A 16,787-nucleotide genomic window follows, 5' to 3' on the forward strand; every position below is an offset into this window, starting at 1 on the left:
AGAACTAGAAAAAAAAAACTATACAAATCCTTTCCTCTGCTTAGTGACATCATTTTGAGTGTAAAAATAATAATAATGACATTTCATGGTTCAGATCATGTCTCTGAGTCATTCGAGTTTGCATCTGTGAACGTCCCTTCCTTTGTGGAGCTGAGTAACTGCATAATTAAGTTGTCGTTTAAAGCAACAATAATTGCAAAATGTCAAAAACTAACCCAAGTGTCATGTGCTAAAGGTCTGGTATTTGTATTTTAAAGATCCTCCACCATAAATTAATAGCACATGTGTTATGAAATGTATAATTTGATGATGTACTCCCACTAATCTCTAGCAGGAAATATGTTTTAAGTTTTAATATAATTTGAAGTTGTTGTGTTTTAATGATGAGTAATAGCATATACCAGTTTGTACATGGTAATAACCAGTGCATCTTCATTGCACAATACACGTCAAAAGTACATTCCTATATAAATGACATTCTACTTTCAAATAGGTTGAGGAACCATATAATCATTTATCATTTTCAAAGTTTTAATGTTCTGAATATTTAATTTTTGTTATAGAACCTTGGGATATATAATTAAATGCAAAGCGAACTAACTGTTCCATTGAGCACAGACCAATATGATCAAAGAACTATTTTTTTTTAATAAAAGAAAATTATTCCACCGGGCATGATGAAACCTATAAATCCAGCACTTGGAAAAAGAGATAGGATTGTCGTGTTTGAGGCAAGACTAGGCTATGAAATAATTAAAGGACAGCATGAGATGTGTAATGAGACCATGACTCAAGAGCTGTCAAGGGCTAGACAAGTTTCTCCCTGATAAAGTGCTTATCTAGCACGCACAAGGTCCAAGACTTCATTTATTTCAAACACACACACACACACACACACACACACACACACACACACACACACACACACAGAGAGAGAGAGAGAGAGAGAGAGAGAGAACGACATAGGCAGACAGAGAGACAGAGATAGACCTACAGATAGATAGACACACACATACACACATGGAAGATTTATCAATATATCTATAACAGATTTAGAAAAATATATATGAGTGAACCTGTCCCTCTTAACTTAGCAACACAGCTACCTCTGCTTGATGCTAGATCCTGAGTCTGGTACACTGTTATCTCTGAATCTCTCCTTTTAAGGCACCACATGAAAAAGGTGACTGCTTACACCTATTAGTTCCCATTCCCAGCTACTATCTTTTTATTCTTTTTCTTATTCACTCTCTCCTAGCATATGTACTTCAATTTTCCACCTGTCAAACTCTTTTTACACTTGAATAGATGTTTCATTTCCCACCTGTGTTAGTCATCTCTCCACCACTATGACAAATACTTGAGATAAACATCTTTTAAAAATAGAAGTGCATTTGGACTTACAGTATGAAAGGTTCCTGCTCACGTCAACACAGCATGTTGGTACCATGGAATAGGCTATCAGGGGAGCCAAGGTCCCAGTAGCATCTTAAACGCATTCCTATGATTGCTAGTACCTATTCTTAATCTGTCTTCACCACAGCAAAGATTCCTTCCTAATCCTGTCGTCCATCCATGACTTTGAGATCCTAAGTGGATAAAGACGCATCAAATGTCTGATACAAAGATTAATTACCAAGCACATGCATTAGAGGATACTACTAGCCACATGTTTTGCCCAGAAATGTCTTGTTGATTAAAGTCTATGAAGATAAATTGAATTCTTTGTTACGTTTTTATGAGACTGTCCTACTCTTAGTATTTAAACTCAATCTTCTCTAAGACTATTATGCCACATATACCATGATTCTTGTTCCATATATATTTGATATGGTCATCTATTTCAATTCAAAATTAGTCTTTGAAGATTTCTTTATCTCATTATAATACTATACTATTTTCCTTCTACTGTTCACCAGTATTTTCTTTTCTATTATTAAGGCTCCACTATCAAAATTGCATTGTGTTTTTGCAAAGCTTACCTTAAATGCTATACTCTTCATAAAACCTAATATTGGGCATAAATTCCCCTTTGATTCAGCAAAGTGCTGAACTCTATTTTCCTTATGTACTCTCACTGTATGTTTTGTGCTATAGCTGTTACTCCAGACATGATTACATAAGCTTCTTGGAATCGGGGCAACTATTATATGCATTTGTGGCAGGATCTAGCTGAACAGGGTATAATTCAGTATTTCTACATAGTAACCAGTAACCAATGAAGAAATTTTAAATTCATATTCTGAAAATCTTGTTCCATTATCAGAATATTTCCCCATCGCTCAGACATATTTGTTATTTAAATAGCTCCCATGCCCCGAAGCAAATTATCATCTATTCATTTAAGTTTTCAAGTGGATATTAAGATCATAAATTAATACTGTCCACTGGAATGTTGTTTTGTTCTTTAGAAACAACTATAAAATTTTTTAAGTTTTTTACTTCATTTTTATTTTGTGATGTGCTATTAGTATTTTACCTGAATGTATGTGTCTGTACCATAAATGTCATCCTTGTGATGCCAGGAGATCCTGACAAACTGAAGTCACACATGGTTGTGACCTGCCAAGTGTGTGCTGGGAATTAGGCTCAGGTCATCTGGAAGAGGTGACAGTGCATTTTACCATTCAGCCTTCTCTCCAACCCCAACTGTATTGAAATTTAATACACATCTAAATATTCACTTCTTGTTAGTATACAGTTCATTGGCCTTTCAGTTGCACAACTATCGTCCCTTTCTAATTTTATAACATTTTTCAGCCCCAAAGAAACTCATAACCACTAACAGTCACTCAATACTTCCCTACTGCTCTCCTGGAAAATGTCCAAGGGTCTATCTCTGGGGTTCATTTTTTCTTTCAGACATTTCATAAACACTAAACTTTTTTTTCTTTTGGGGGGTAAACTCTTTCAGTTCAATGTTTTAGGGCTCATCCATGTCATAGCTATTAGTACTTTGTTTTTCATAAAGACTAAATAATAGTTCACTGAATGACTATACCATGCCCTGTTAATCCATACACCAGTTGATATTTGGGCTGATGAGTCATTTAAAATTTTTTACAAATGCTAAAGATCTCCGTGCTTATTTAGTCTAACAGCCTGAGTTTTATGTCTGTGAGACTAAGGCCCAAAGAGGTATGTTTAGACTTTTACTTAGTCAGTTGTTGGGACTTTTATTTTAGATGTTAGGAAGATGCCATGTGATGCTTGCATACATATACTCTTCTGTTTGTTCTTCTGTACATTTACAAATACTAAATGGGGCTCCAAGTCCTAGTGAACTAGTTGTATAGAAGTAATTAGGATCATTATCTCCATGGAACAATCACATAAATCACCACAGGCTTAGAATCATGACAAGGGAGATAAAGCAGAGATTCAAACCTTGTCAGAATGGATACATCAAAATTAAGTAGGCAGCCGAAGTAGAAAAGAATGTACAACACCAAGGAGCCGGGCATGCAAAGGTCCTTTGGCTATAGGAATAGAACCTATCAGGATGACAGGTGAAAGGCTAAAGGGAGAGCAGGAGGTAGAAGGGGCATGGTGTGTGATGGGCTCAGAGAGATAGCAAAGCTAGATGAGGGGAGATATAAAAGGAATGAGTATTAGTCTTCCCCTAAGAATATCAGGCACTAAAAGCAAAATGAAAGTGCATATCCCCTCACAAACTTGCTTAATAGTGCTTACTGTTGTACCCAACCCCATAGTAGAATTTGCAGCTTCTGACATTCTAATTTGGAGGCTGGGAAGAGGGACATAGCATGCTTACCGCCACTCCTGAAAACCTGAATTTGATCCCTGGGATATACATAGTGAAAGATGAGGAATCAGTTCTCACAAATTGACCTCTGATTTCCACACATATGCTGTGGCATGAACACTCTAACACATACACATACACATACACCACACACACACACACACACACACACACACACACACACACACACACACACTTCATTTTATCTGTTTACTGGAGTCCTTGTTATCTAAAATAGAGCCTTTTGTAACTTTGACACAATAAAACCGCTGCATATTATAATTTTCCAACTCGATTTTGAAAAGAACAGCTCCTTCCAGCCTCCTACAGAATAAGCAATCAAAGCTGCTTGAAAAGTAATAAATAGATCCATAAAGGTCACATTTTCCATTGTACAATGGCCATGTTTTAGACCTGTGAAATTTAAAGGGTATGGGCACATTTTTTTTTCTAAATTGCAATTGGATAATACCCAATTCTTTAGCCCAAGTGATTTAGTGTGAAGTCCATTGCTCCCAGGCAGTATATGACTGGGACCCAGACCTTCGTGGACACGAATTTGAAGCTTTCATTAAATTATTTCAAAAACCACCACAAACTAAGAAATTTAAAACAGCATTTTTAGAGAAAAAAAAACTTCATGTGTTACTAGGCAAACAATATCCGTGATTTAGCAAAAATGTGTATTGATCTTTAAATAATGTAAACCTTTAAACTAACAATAGTTTTTTTAAGTGATCCTTTATGTAACAACCATCACTATGCTACCATCTTGATGACAATATCTTCTTTTGAAAGAGATTTAGTGTCAGTCAAAATGATCAAGATTATCCAAAGCTTTATGGAATTATTTTTCAAAGTATGTTCCATGGATCGTAAATATGTTTAGGATAATACTGAATACTAATGAAAGATGAAGATTCCTGGACTTGTCCACACTTCTTCAATTAGCCCGATATTTTTTACAATGATTCTAAATGCTTATCATGCCTACCATATATGAAGGTTTTATACAAAAATAGTAAATCCAGAACTCTTGTTTCATTGTTTGATGAATCAGACGTGACACAACTCATTGGGTGTGATACTCGTACTCGTTCATTGAGATAATCATTGAAGATATGGATAGATAGATGGGAGGAAGCTGATGAGTAGAAAGATAATCAAGCCTTGTGTGAAACCATTTACCAGTTTACCTCTGTGTGGTCTTTTAAGTCACTAGAAGATAATTATTAAATATCCACTATTTCTTGGTACAGAAATAGTAAGACAAGGAAATTATGTAGAGGTCTAGGAGGCTGCAGATATTTGTGTACACTCTGCCATATGAACTTTTGCAACTGCCATGCTAGTTCCCCACAGCCTGAAGTATGCAGAAAGGTGATGGAATTTTATCTGAACCTGGAACAGCTGCCTTAAGTACCACTGAAACCCATGGTCACCAGCAAAGTTATAGTCCTAATATGAGGAAGTATATCCTGAGTCTCTTGTGAAATAACTGTCTGACACTTCTAAAAGAAGCTTCCAGAGGTAACATGCTATAGGCAAGAATGGCGTGAATGTGAGAAAATTGCTCCAAGATTCTATATTTTAAGGATAAGATATGAAGGAAAACCAAATATTACAGTATGTAAGGTAATCTCGGAACGTACTAACTCACATCACAAGAGAAAACAAGTGAAACAGAAACCACAAACATTCTCTGTGACTTGATTATGGAATTGAAAAGTAGCTGTTTAGTTGCTTTAAAAGATGAGCTTTTACATGGTGATTGCCAAGTAGTGGTGGCCCTGTGATAAGTTCATCTCATGGAAGACTCCATTGGACGGTCATTTTATTAGCCTGCATTAATTATTATCTAATAACATTCACTGTGGCATTATCATGCAAGTGTGTTTTGGTGTTATTCATCCCTCACTATTCTCTCTTATTCTATGACATCATAATCGAGTCTTAATGGTATTCAGAGTGTGACAGAAGTATAAATTTTGTAGTTATTGCATTAGCTGTTATTTCAAAATAGGTTTGAATTTGCCAGAAAGATCAACGTCTTTAAGGATTTTAAGGTATCTTACTACAAAATACACTTTAAGATATCTTTATTGATTATTTCTTTGAGGGGAAAAGACTTCTAATCCAAATTACTTAATTTGCACATTTTTCTATGAAATTAAGAACTCCAAAATATTGGCCTATTGAGACATAGTTTACCAATTGCCATATAATTGCATAAATACAATTCCCAATTGATAAATACTCTGCTATTCAACAGGCAGCTGTTGCAAGTAATTGGATACATAAAATAAAAGATTAATTTATATTAACGCTAAATTTTTAGAAATCCTTATAAGATGTTATGGCCAGAACATAATGGGACATGAATGATAAATGTATGTTTTTAGACCTGGATCCTTTAAAGCATAGAAATGTCAAAACAAGTTTCAAAAGAAATAATATTTATAATAATTTATAACAACTTATAACAGATGTGACAGATAAGAACGGGCATCCTTTAGGTGACCAATAATACTGTGTGTGCCAGGTTTAGTTTTTGCCTTGAAGTTACAGTAGGATCCAATGGTTCTTGGGCTCTCTGTGTCTATTTTTAGTGAACTCAAAGAGTCCCATGTTACCAACTGAAGTTAATGAGTTCCCTCATTTGAGATTGCAGATGTGAGGGAAACACAGATCTCACCTGTTGCCACAGGAGGAAGAAATCAAGACAGGTGAAAATAAGAGAGGTAGGGAGAAGGAGAATTAAGAAGGATTGAAGAGAGGCCTTTATGTATGGTGTGTGTGTGTGTGTGTGTGTGTGTGTGTGTGTGTGTGTCTGTCTGTCTGTCTGTCTGTCTGTCTGTCTGTCTGTCTGTGTGAGTACTATTGATCTTCATTATGAAAAGATCACTGAAAGAACAAGTCTCTTGGCATATCTCGTGGCTTATCTAGATTAGGTTAACAGAAGTGGGAATAACAATGCTTTGAGTCAGTTGTGGTTACCATAGGTCTCCAAAGAAATGAGACGAGTACTATAAGAGTACTTTAAAAGATTATGGCAAGCATTCAGTTAAAGCTAACCAGATAGAGCCCCCCATATAGAAGAACAATGCCTGAGCCAAGGGGTGTCACCAATAACTTCTGTCCTCTCTTTACCCTGTCTTTAGCTTCAGGAGTTTACCTTGACTTTCAGTCAAGACACATAGCCAAAATATAAAATGTACATGAAATGACAAAAATAAAATCATCAATAAACTTAAAACTATAACCTTCAGAAGTTCTATAACATTCTCCCCTAAGGCAGACCACTCTACTGATGGTGAAACGGTGCAGGTTATGAATTGCATGACCCCCCCCCCGCATTGAGTGAAGAAGACTTCTGACATTCAAGGTCTCCAGCTAAGATAGAAGAAGTCAAGAATGGTTGTTAGAGACCAAGCAGGCCACTCCCATTCAACATGGAACAAACTAAAACGTAAGCTATTCAGGGCCATTTTTTTTAAGATTTGTTTGGTTTTGCCTAACCATTGTCTTAAAAGAGGTTCACAAAAGAAAAAAACATTCAAAGTGGGTAGGTGAAAACCCTTCTACCAATTAGAGTCGTATACTTACAAATACCAAAGGTAGCTGGTATGGTCCCAGGGGTAGCCAAGCAAGGAGTCATCAGCACTAGCTGAGCAGCTTGAGGACAACAGCCATTAGAGCAGCTGGAATCGTTATTGTCCCATTGGCTCACTGGCTGTTACTTTTTAGCTGAGACGTTAATCTTATTTTCATAATTTTTATAGACACACGTGCCTCGATTATAGACATTAAGTGGCCACTAGGAGCTTTAGATTAAAGCCTTGTGAACGCAAGCTGCCTGGGTAGGCAGGGTTGCCTGCACTCCCTGTGGTCCCTGTGTCTCCCTTTCCTCTGTGCCGCCTGTGTTAATTTCTATGTTCCTCCTTGCTGCTTTCCCACTGCCCTTCATTGTGGTGACATCTATTTACTTAACGCTAAGCCAATTAAACAAAGCACAATAATAGAACACCCCAGTGAAAAGAGCACAAAGGAGGGGAACTGTAAAGCTAGGAACAGAATAATGAAAGAGTGAAAAACAGCCTAGAAGAACTCCCCAGCTGACAATCTACCTCCTACTTTGCTTGCTATTTACAGGGAGGCAAAGTCTTTCTTTTTATTAGTCTCTAACTTCTCTATGCCAAGTTTCCACCCCTCATCCCTACCCCAACCTTTTTTTGGGGGGAAGAATCTTAATACATCCGTGTGCATCTTAATATTTCTAAGGTTACCGCTGTGAACATTATTGTATGATACATATGGGAATATTTTTGTAGAATTTCCAGAACACTTGGGAGTTTGAGGTGTCTCATGACTGGGCTTTATGTTGATTGATTGTCTTAGTCAGTAAGTAATATTTCCACTCAAGAGGCCCGCATTTTTTCTAATGAGTATCACAGGCCATTCCTGTAGTAATAAAAACGTTGGCAGCCACTGTTAAAATAACTTGGGACGGCAAGTAGATATTTCAAATCAGAATTACAGAAGGAGCGGGTGCCAACTTCATCCCCACTGTTTTAATGAGTTATCACGTACTGCCTCTTGAACAGGAAATAGTCTGAGCTCACCCTAAACTGTAAACTCTTCCTCCAGAGGGCAGTGACTTGGTGATACCCTCTCCTCATAGAGCTCTGACTTCTTTGGGACTAAAATGGATTTATCAGAATTTCAATTTTCTGGTTGGATAGCATAATCCCTTTAGTATGAGACATAGTCTCCCCCTTCATCCTTCTTTTGTTTAATGTGTGCCTTTCTAAATAGTATGCAAGTCAAAGATGTGGTATTCAGAAAAAGAACACCATGAAGCAGCTGGTCATCTGGATTCTACTTTCCTTACACGGCAGCTGGAACTTGATTGTTCATAGTGATCTCAAAATTGTCTGATGCTCTCGTCTCCCTGGTCTAGACAAATGCCGGCTTTATCAAATCCCCGTATGCTGCTGGAGATAGACAGATGGCTCCCAGCAGGTAAACTCTGGGGTATCAGTAAATGAAATGATTCCTTTCATTGGCAAAACCCTTCTCAAAGACATTCTGTCTCTTAAAGGTCTAATGAAGGTATTGGGATGCTAAGCAGAACTAGAGCTTTGTTGAGGCTCAGACCGCACAGACAGACCTGAAGGGAGGAGTTCTACTCTAGGTAATATCTGTCTTTTTAACAGAGAGCAGATCAGTGCTAAATCGTTGTGACAACACACTTGCAGACTAATGCAGATACTTTACAATGTTCAACAACTTTTCAAAATCTTCTCTGACCACAAGTGTTTGTTTTACTTTTGCAAGAACTCTATAAAAAGTCTCATAAATAACTATGACAACATTGGAGAATCACACATTTAGAAGGTGTCACATTTATAAAAAGATAAAAAGAGAGGGGTTCAGTGAACTAGACTATGGGGGGAGGGCGGCAATGGGGGGAGGGTTGGGAGGGGAACACCCATAAGGAAGGGGAAGGGGGAGGGGGATGTTTGCCCGGAAACCGGGAAAGGGAATAACACTCGAAATGTATATAAGAAATACTCAAGTTAATAAAAAAAAAAAAGAGAGGGGTTATGGTTTCATGGATGTGTGGTAAGGTATGGGGGAAGGGGTACCTCGGCAGGCCCATGCTGAGACATCCCTTTCCCCTGAGTGACCAGTCACAAGAGGTATAGTATAAAATAAAGTTTATTTAGGGAATGGGAAGGAAGTTGAGAGGATAATAGAGGCAGAGAAAGGCAGAGAGAAAGAGAGAGAGCAGAGAAGTAGAGGCCGGCCATGAGCACTGGGAGAGAAAGGGGGGAAAGGAATGGGGAGAGAGGGAGAAGGAAATGAAGAGATGGGAGCAAGAAATCAAGAGCAAAAGAGTGAGGAGGGGGCAAGCAGCCCCTTTTATACTGAGTCAGCCATACCTAGCTGTGTTGCCCTGTGACTGTGGAGCAGAGCTTAGACAAAATGCTAACAGAAGGCCTACCCTGAATTAGGATGCACAGTCACTAAGTGATCAGCCGAGGTTTCAACACAGTTTGAAGTCTTTTAATTTCAAAGACTGAACTTAATTAATTTCTACTCAGATACATCAAGAAAGTTAAACCACTGTCATTCACATTCACTAGATCTTTATTTATGTACTTATAAATAAGAATTAAGCCAATGTGAGAATATCCTGTTGCTTATAACACAAGAATACATTTACTCAACGTTAACTATCACCAAGCACATTTTATGTTTTATACATTTTAATTGTTCATCCACTGAACAATTAGTTATTAAATAATCATTTTCTACCACCTAGGTCATACAAAGTAAGAAAACAGTGGTGCCTGCCTTCTACAGTGTAGATATTAGAGGGAATGGAGTAGGGTGTTCATTAAACAAATAAATCTTATACATTTATGGCGATGATGTACTATGGTGCTTAGATTTTCTAGGTTCTCATGAGTGACGGTCACAGACAGGGTGACTGACCCTGTAGAAAGGTATTTTAATCATGGGTCTGAAGTTGAGAATTAGGGCTTAGTTTTCATGAAAACTATCCTACCAGCATGCAGGTGTCTACCTTCACATTGATTGCTACAGAGGAACTAATACTGGAAATTTTCTGGGGTTCATTTTATATATTATTTTGTTTTTAATTTTTGAAGTTATAATATACTAACATTATTTCCCCCTCTCCCTTCCACCCTGCAAATCCTCCCATGTACACTCTGCCTTGTTCTCCTTCAAACTCCTGGCCTTTTTTTTCTTTGATTTTACAAATGTGTGTGTATGCTCCATATTCTTAAATGTAGAAAGCAACCTGTCCATTCTGTTTGTTACTTGCATGTATGTTTTGAGAGCTAACCATTACATATGGATATGCAATTGGTGTGTTCTTCCCTAGAGAAGGCTATTTTTTTTTCAATCTCGGCATTCCTTCAGTGGCTATAGCTCTTTATATAGGGTAAACTCAGAAGAAGATAAATATGTAAAGAGGTAGGATGATAAAGTAATGGTAAAGGTATTTGAAACAGTCATAAGCACTGCTGGGGAGATGAGTCAGCGGTTAAGAGCACTACCTATTCTTCTAGAGGTCTTGAGTTCAATTTGCAGTAATGGCATGGTGTCTCACAACCCTCTATAATGGAATCTAATATTTTCTTCTAGCATGCAGATGTACAGGCAGATAGAGCTATCATACATATTAAGTAAGAATAAATATATTTTAAAAAAGAAAAACTCATAAGGAATTATACTATTGACTATCTTAAAATATCTGTATCATATTATGAATATACATACATAGTTTAATGAAGTTTCCCATCTGAGCTGATAGTGCATAATGGTCCCCTTAAGAGCCATAGACATAACAAAATCCCCAACACCAAGCATGAAAAGCACTCATTTGTGTTGTTGGTAGACTTCTGTAAGAAACTCCCAAAATACTATAAGCTGTTTCTATTGTCTCCAGAGGTTAAAGGTAAGCCCCTATTGCTGAAGACACCATGCACTTTGGACACAGGTCCCAGTAAACATGAGCTCAGACTAGTGTAACATTGAGAGTAGTAGGTCCTTTCATAGTAAGCTTAATTCACGAGTGAAGATGCAAAATGTCTACAGTCACATAAAACTTCCCCAGGGCTAGTGTTATTCAGATATTTGTCTTGGTAATTCAAAGAATGAAATTCATGGGCTACAAAAGATGAGTTTTAGAAATAGATATTTTATTTTATTCTAAATTTTTATTTACATTTACATTCTATACTTTATTCCTCTCCTGGTCCATGCTCCAACTGTTCCACATCTCATACCTCCTCCTGGTCCCCCAGCCACCATCTCCATGAGAGTGTCCCCACCTGCTACCCCACCAGATGTCTCAACTTCCTGGGGCCTCCAATATTTGAGGGTTAGGTACATCTTCTCTGACTGAACCCAGACCTGGGAATTCTTTGCTGTATATGTGTTGAGGGGCCTCATCTAAGCTGGTGTATGCTGCCTGGTTGGTGATCCAGTGTCTGGGAGATCTCAGGGGTTCAGATTAATTGAGACTGCTGGTCTCACTTATGAATATCAATGCAAAAATACTCAATAAAATTCTTGCAAACCGAATCAAAGAGTGCATCAAAACCATCATTCACCACGATCAAGTAGGATTTATCCCAGGGATGCAAGGTTGGTTCAATATATGAAAATTCATCAATGTAATCTACCATATAAACAAACTCAAAGAAAGAATCCCACAATCATCTCCTTAGATACAGAAAAAGCATTTGACAAAATGTAACACCCCTTCATGTTAAAAGTATTAGAGAGATCAGGAATTAAAGGCCTATACCTACACATAATAAAAGCAATTTACTTTAAACCAACAGCCAATATCAAATTAAAATGGAGAGATACTTGAAGCAATCCCACTAAAATCAGGGACAAGAGAAGGATGCCCACTTTCCCCATATCTTTTCAACATAGTACTCGAAGTGCTAGCTAGAACAATAAGACAACAAAAAGAGATCAAGGGGATACAAATTGGCAAAGAAGAATTAAAGGTATCACTATTTGCAGATGATATGCTAGTAGTCATAAGCAACCCCAAAAGTTCTACCAGAGAACTTCTCCAGCTGATAAACAACTTCAGCAAAGTGGCTGGAGATAAAATTAACTCAAATAAATCAGTAGCCTTCATCTACTCAAAGGATAAACAGGCTGAGAAAGAAATTAGGGAAACAATTCCCTTCACAATAGCCACAGATAATATAAAGTATCTTGGAGTAACTCTAACCAAACAAGTCAAAGATCTGTATGATAAGAACTTCAAGTCTTTCAAGAAAGAAATCAAAGATCTCAGAAAATGGAGAGATCTCACATGCTCATGGATTGGCAGAATTAACATAGTAAAAGTGAACATCCTACCAAAGGCAATCTACAGATTCAATGCAATCCCCATCAAAACCCCAATAAAATTCTTCAAAGACATGGAAAGAGCAATTCTCAGATTCATCTGGAAAGGCAGAAAACCCAGAATAGCAAAACAATAAAAGAATGGCTGGGGGAATCACCAACCCTGACCTCAAGCTATATTACAGAGCAATAGTGATTACAGAGCATGGTATTGGTACAGAGACAGACAGGTTGATCAGTAGAATAGAACTGAAGACTCAGAAATGAAACCACACACTTGATCTTTGACAGAGAAGCAAAAAATATACAATGGAGAAAAGAAAGCATCTTCAATAAATGGTGCTGGTCTAACTGACTGTCTGTATGTAGAAAAGTGAAAATGGACCCATATTTGTCACCATGCATGAAACTAACATCCAAGTGGGTCAGGGTCCTCAACATAAAACCAGATACACTCAATCTAATAGAAAAGAAAATGGAAAAGAGCCTTGAACTCATTGGCACAGGGGGAAACTTCCTAAACAGAACTCCAATGGCCCACTCTCTAAGATCAAGATAAATGGGACCGCATGAAACTGGAAAGCTTCTGTAACGCAAAGAACATAATAAAACGAATTGACAACATACAGATTGCGAAAATAATCTTCACTAACCCCATATCGGATGGAGGGCTAATATCCAGAAATAGGTATTTTATAATAGTACTTTCAGGCGAAACAAATAGTAGAGCTCTCATATGGCAGAGATTCTCTGGGAATAGTATATCACTGAGGGTCACTGTTTTAGACTTAATAAGGCCTTACTGGATTGGAGGAAGCAATGGTGAACAGGTCAATCCATTTCCTCTCACAGGGAATCCAGGTACTTTTCACTTTCAGTCATGTCCTCAAGTATGGTTCCCAGGAAAATGGTGCTTATTTAGGGGTAAAGAGATCAGAAGTAATGAGAAACTCTTTCTGGCATCCCTGGGCAAAATCAAACATGTTTTGCCTTAAATACTTCTGACATTTGGGGACAATTGCAACTATGAAGCCACTGAAAGAAACCAATAATGTATACAAAAGAAACCAATAATGTATACAACTTTCAGTCAAGGAAAAAAGAAAGGATTCATTCTTAGGGTCTTCTGCCCTAAACTACATAGCCAAATATATTTCTCTGTTCTCATTAAAAGAAGGTTAATGTAAGGACAAAGGTGGTGGTCATAAGTCCTCTTGCAAGTTTCATGACTTCACTAGCAATCTAGTTGACTAGGTTTCCAGTATCAGGCATGATTTCCCTCATATTGAATGGGTATTTGAGTCCAATTAGAGAACTTTTGTTTACTGCCAAGTTATGCATGCCCCTACTGCATTCTTAGCTTTTTATGCCATATTGTCCATTATTTTGGTTTATATGTGTACTGGCTAGTTTTGTGTGTCAACGTTCTGTGTGTCGTGTGTGACACAAGCTGGAGTTATCCCAGAAAAAGGAGCCTCAGTCGTGGAAATGCCTTCATGAGATCCAGATGTAAGGCAATTTCTCAATTAGTGATCAAGGGGGGAGGATCCAGCCCATTGTGGGTGGTGCCATTCCTGGACTGGTGGTCTTAGGTTCTATAAGAAAGCAAGCTGAGCAGGCCAGGAGAAGCAAGCCAGTAAGTAACATCCCTCCATGGCCTCTGCATCAGCTCCGGCTTCCTGACCTGCTTGAGTTCCAGTCCTGACGTCCTTTGGTGATGAAACAGCAACATGAAAGTGTGAGCTGAGTAAACCCTTTCCTCTCCAACTTGCTTCTTAGTCATGATGCTTGTGTAGGAATAGAAACCCTGACTAAGACAATAGGTAAAATAGCTAGATAGGGCTATTGGTTGCTTTGCTCCTTTGGAAACTGGCATGACACTACTGGTACCATGAAACCTAGCTCAGGGAGAAGGCAGTCGGGTAAATTCCAACTCAGGGATCTCTGGGCCTGGCATCTGAAGTACATGGTATATTCAACAATAGGAACTGAACTTCTACTTCCACAGAAAATGTGGTACGTCTACACAATGGAGTACTACTCAGCTATCAAAAACAATGACTTCATGAAATTCTTAGACAAGTGGGTGGAACTAGAAAATATCACCCTGAGTGAGGTAACCCAATCCTGAAAGAACACACTACAGTATATACTCATTAATACGTGGACATTAGGAAAAAAGCTTGGAATATCCATGATACAACTCACAAACCATATGAAACTCAAGAAGGAAAACCAAAGTGTGGGTGCCTTAGTCCCACTTAGAGGGGGAACAAAAGATTTATGGGAGGTTTAGGGTAGAAGGGACTTGGGACAAAGAGAGGAGGGGAAAAGGAGAAAGGGGGCAGGATTAGGTATGAGAAGAGATTGGCCAGATGTGCAGAGGGTCAGGAAATGGAACAGAGGTGTATAGCAATGGAGGATGGGGAACTGATAATAGCCACCAGAAAGTCCCAGATGTCAGGAAAGCAAGAGGCTCCCAGGTACCAACTGGGATGACATTAGCTGAAATACCCAACAAAGGGTTAAGAGAACCTGTAGAGACCATATCCAGAGGTTAGGCATTGCCCCCATTTGAGGGATGGGGCCACCCACCCTTCACAGAATTTTAACCCAGAATTGCTCCTGTCTAAAGGAAATACAGGGACAAAGAGTAGAACAGAGACTAAAGGAAAGGCCATCCACAGACTGTCTCACCTCTGTCCCATATGCAGTGACTGTCCCATATACAGCCATCAAACACAGACACTTGCTAATGACAAGAAGTGCTTGTTGATAGGGGCTTGATATGGATGTCTCCTGAGAGGCTCTGCCATAGCCTTACCAATTCAGATATGGATGCTTGCAGCCAACCATCGGTCTGAGCACACGGACCCCAATGGAGGAGTTAGGGGAAGGACTGAAGGAGCTGAAGGGGTTTGCAACCCTATAGGAAGAACAACATCAACCTACCAGAGCCCCCAGAGTTGCCAGGTACTGAAACACCAAACAAAGAATACCCATGGCTCCAGTTGCATATGTAGCAAAGGATGGCCACATCAATGAGAGGTCCTGTGAAGGCTCAATGTCCCATCATAGAGCAATGATAGGGTGATGAGGTGGGAGTGGGTGGGTGAGTAGGGGAACACTCTCATGAAGGCAGGGGGAGGGAGGTGGAATGGGGGTAGAGATTTCTGTTGGGAAACTGGGAAGGGGGATAACATTTGAAATGTAAATAAATTTTAAAAATCTATTAAAAATAAAGTAGCTAACAAAGGTGAAAAAGGAAATGTAAATAAGCAAAATAACCAATAAAAATAAATAAAATCCTGACCAACAACTCAAAAGAGAGCTTCTTATGCTTGGTGTTGGAAGTTTTGTTAGATAACTTTGGGCTCTAAGAGAGATTGTTGAAATCCCAAATGAGAAAATTTTTATACTATACTTGTATATTTATATAGAGACTTGTGTATGTTTTAGACAAGTAGTTAATAATATGATTCCTTATGACATTTTCAGGCATCCTTACTACTATTTTATGCTCCTCTCCCTTTCTTATACATTCATCCCCCATTGCTCCCTAATTACAGCTTTTAAAATAGACAGAGTCCATTGCAGAAAACTACAACCAGTCAAAATGCAAAGGTTCAGTACCTAGTCCTAATGGCTACATCTATAAAAGAGCCCCAGCACCTAAAGTTAAGGAAACCTTGTGGAAGAGTAGGCAGAAAGATTCTAAGAGCCAGAGGAACAGGGAGTTCTGTGTAATGTCTCCTAGAAATGTCAGATGCTTTACCCATAAAATCTCAACAACATGACTGCCTAAACATGATCTAAACAAGAACGCATTAATAAACATGCTAAAGTGGATGAGGGGAAGACTGTGAGGCTTCAACCCTACGTAAAGAACAACAGGTAACAAAGAATGCTGAAACCAGGAGTAACACATCATCAGAGACAAACTGATGAGATGCCAGCATTATTTAAAGTGTATTGTGTGCTCATGTGGCTTAATATGATGACCCAGGATATGGATTCATTTTCAACTCAATTAACCTGAAACATAATGCACATATTTCACAGACACAAGTGGCCACTACTAGACTTTCCCAGGGAAGATCAAACAAAACGT

At 38.4% G+C, this 16,787-nt stretch overlaps 1 protein-coding gene across 56 annotated transcripts in view; it reads left to right on the forward strand.

Moving 5' to 3' along the window:
• Map2 (microtubule-associated protein 2) overlaps positions 1–16,787 on the forward strand; it is a 258,236-nt gene that overhangs the window by 147,573 nt on the left and 93,876 nt on the right. Inside the window, exon 1 of one of the 56 annotated variants that reach the window (XM_087564849.1) lies at positions 7,061–7,235. The gene's annotated coding sequence lies outside the window, so the exon portion shown is untranslated. 56 annotated transcript variants of the gene reach the window in all.

This window comes from Rattus norvegicus, chromosome 9, assembly GCF_021556685.1.
Source record: "Rattus norvegicus strain SHRSP/BbbUtx chromosome 9, alternate assembly SHRSP_T2T, whole genome shotgun sequence".
NCBI classification, from domain to species: Eukaryota; Metazoa; Chordata; class Mammalia; order Rodentia; family Muridae; genus Rattus; species Rattus norvegicus.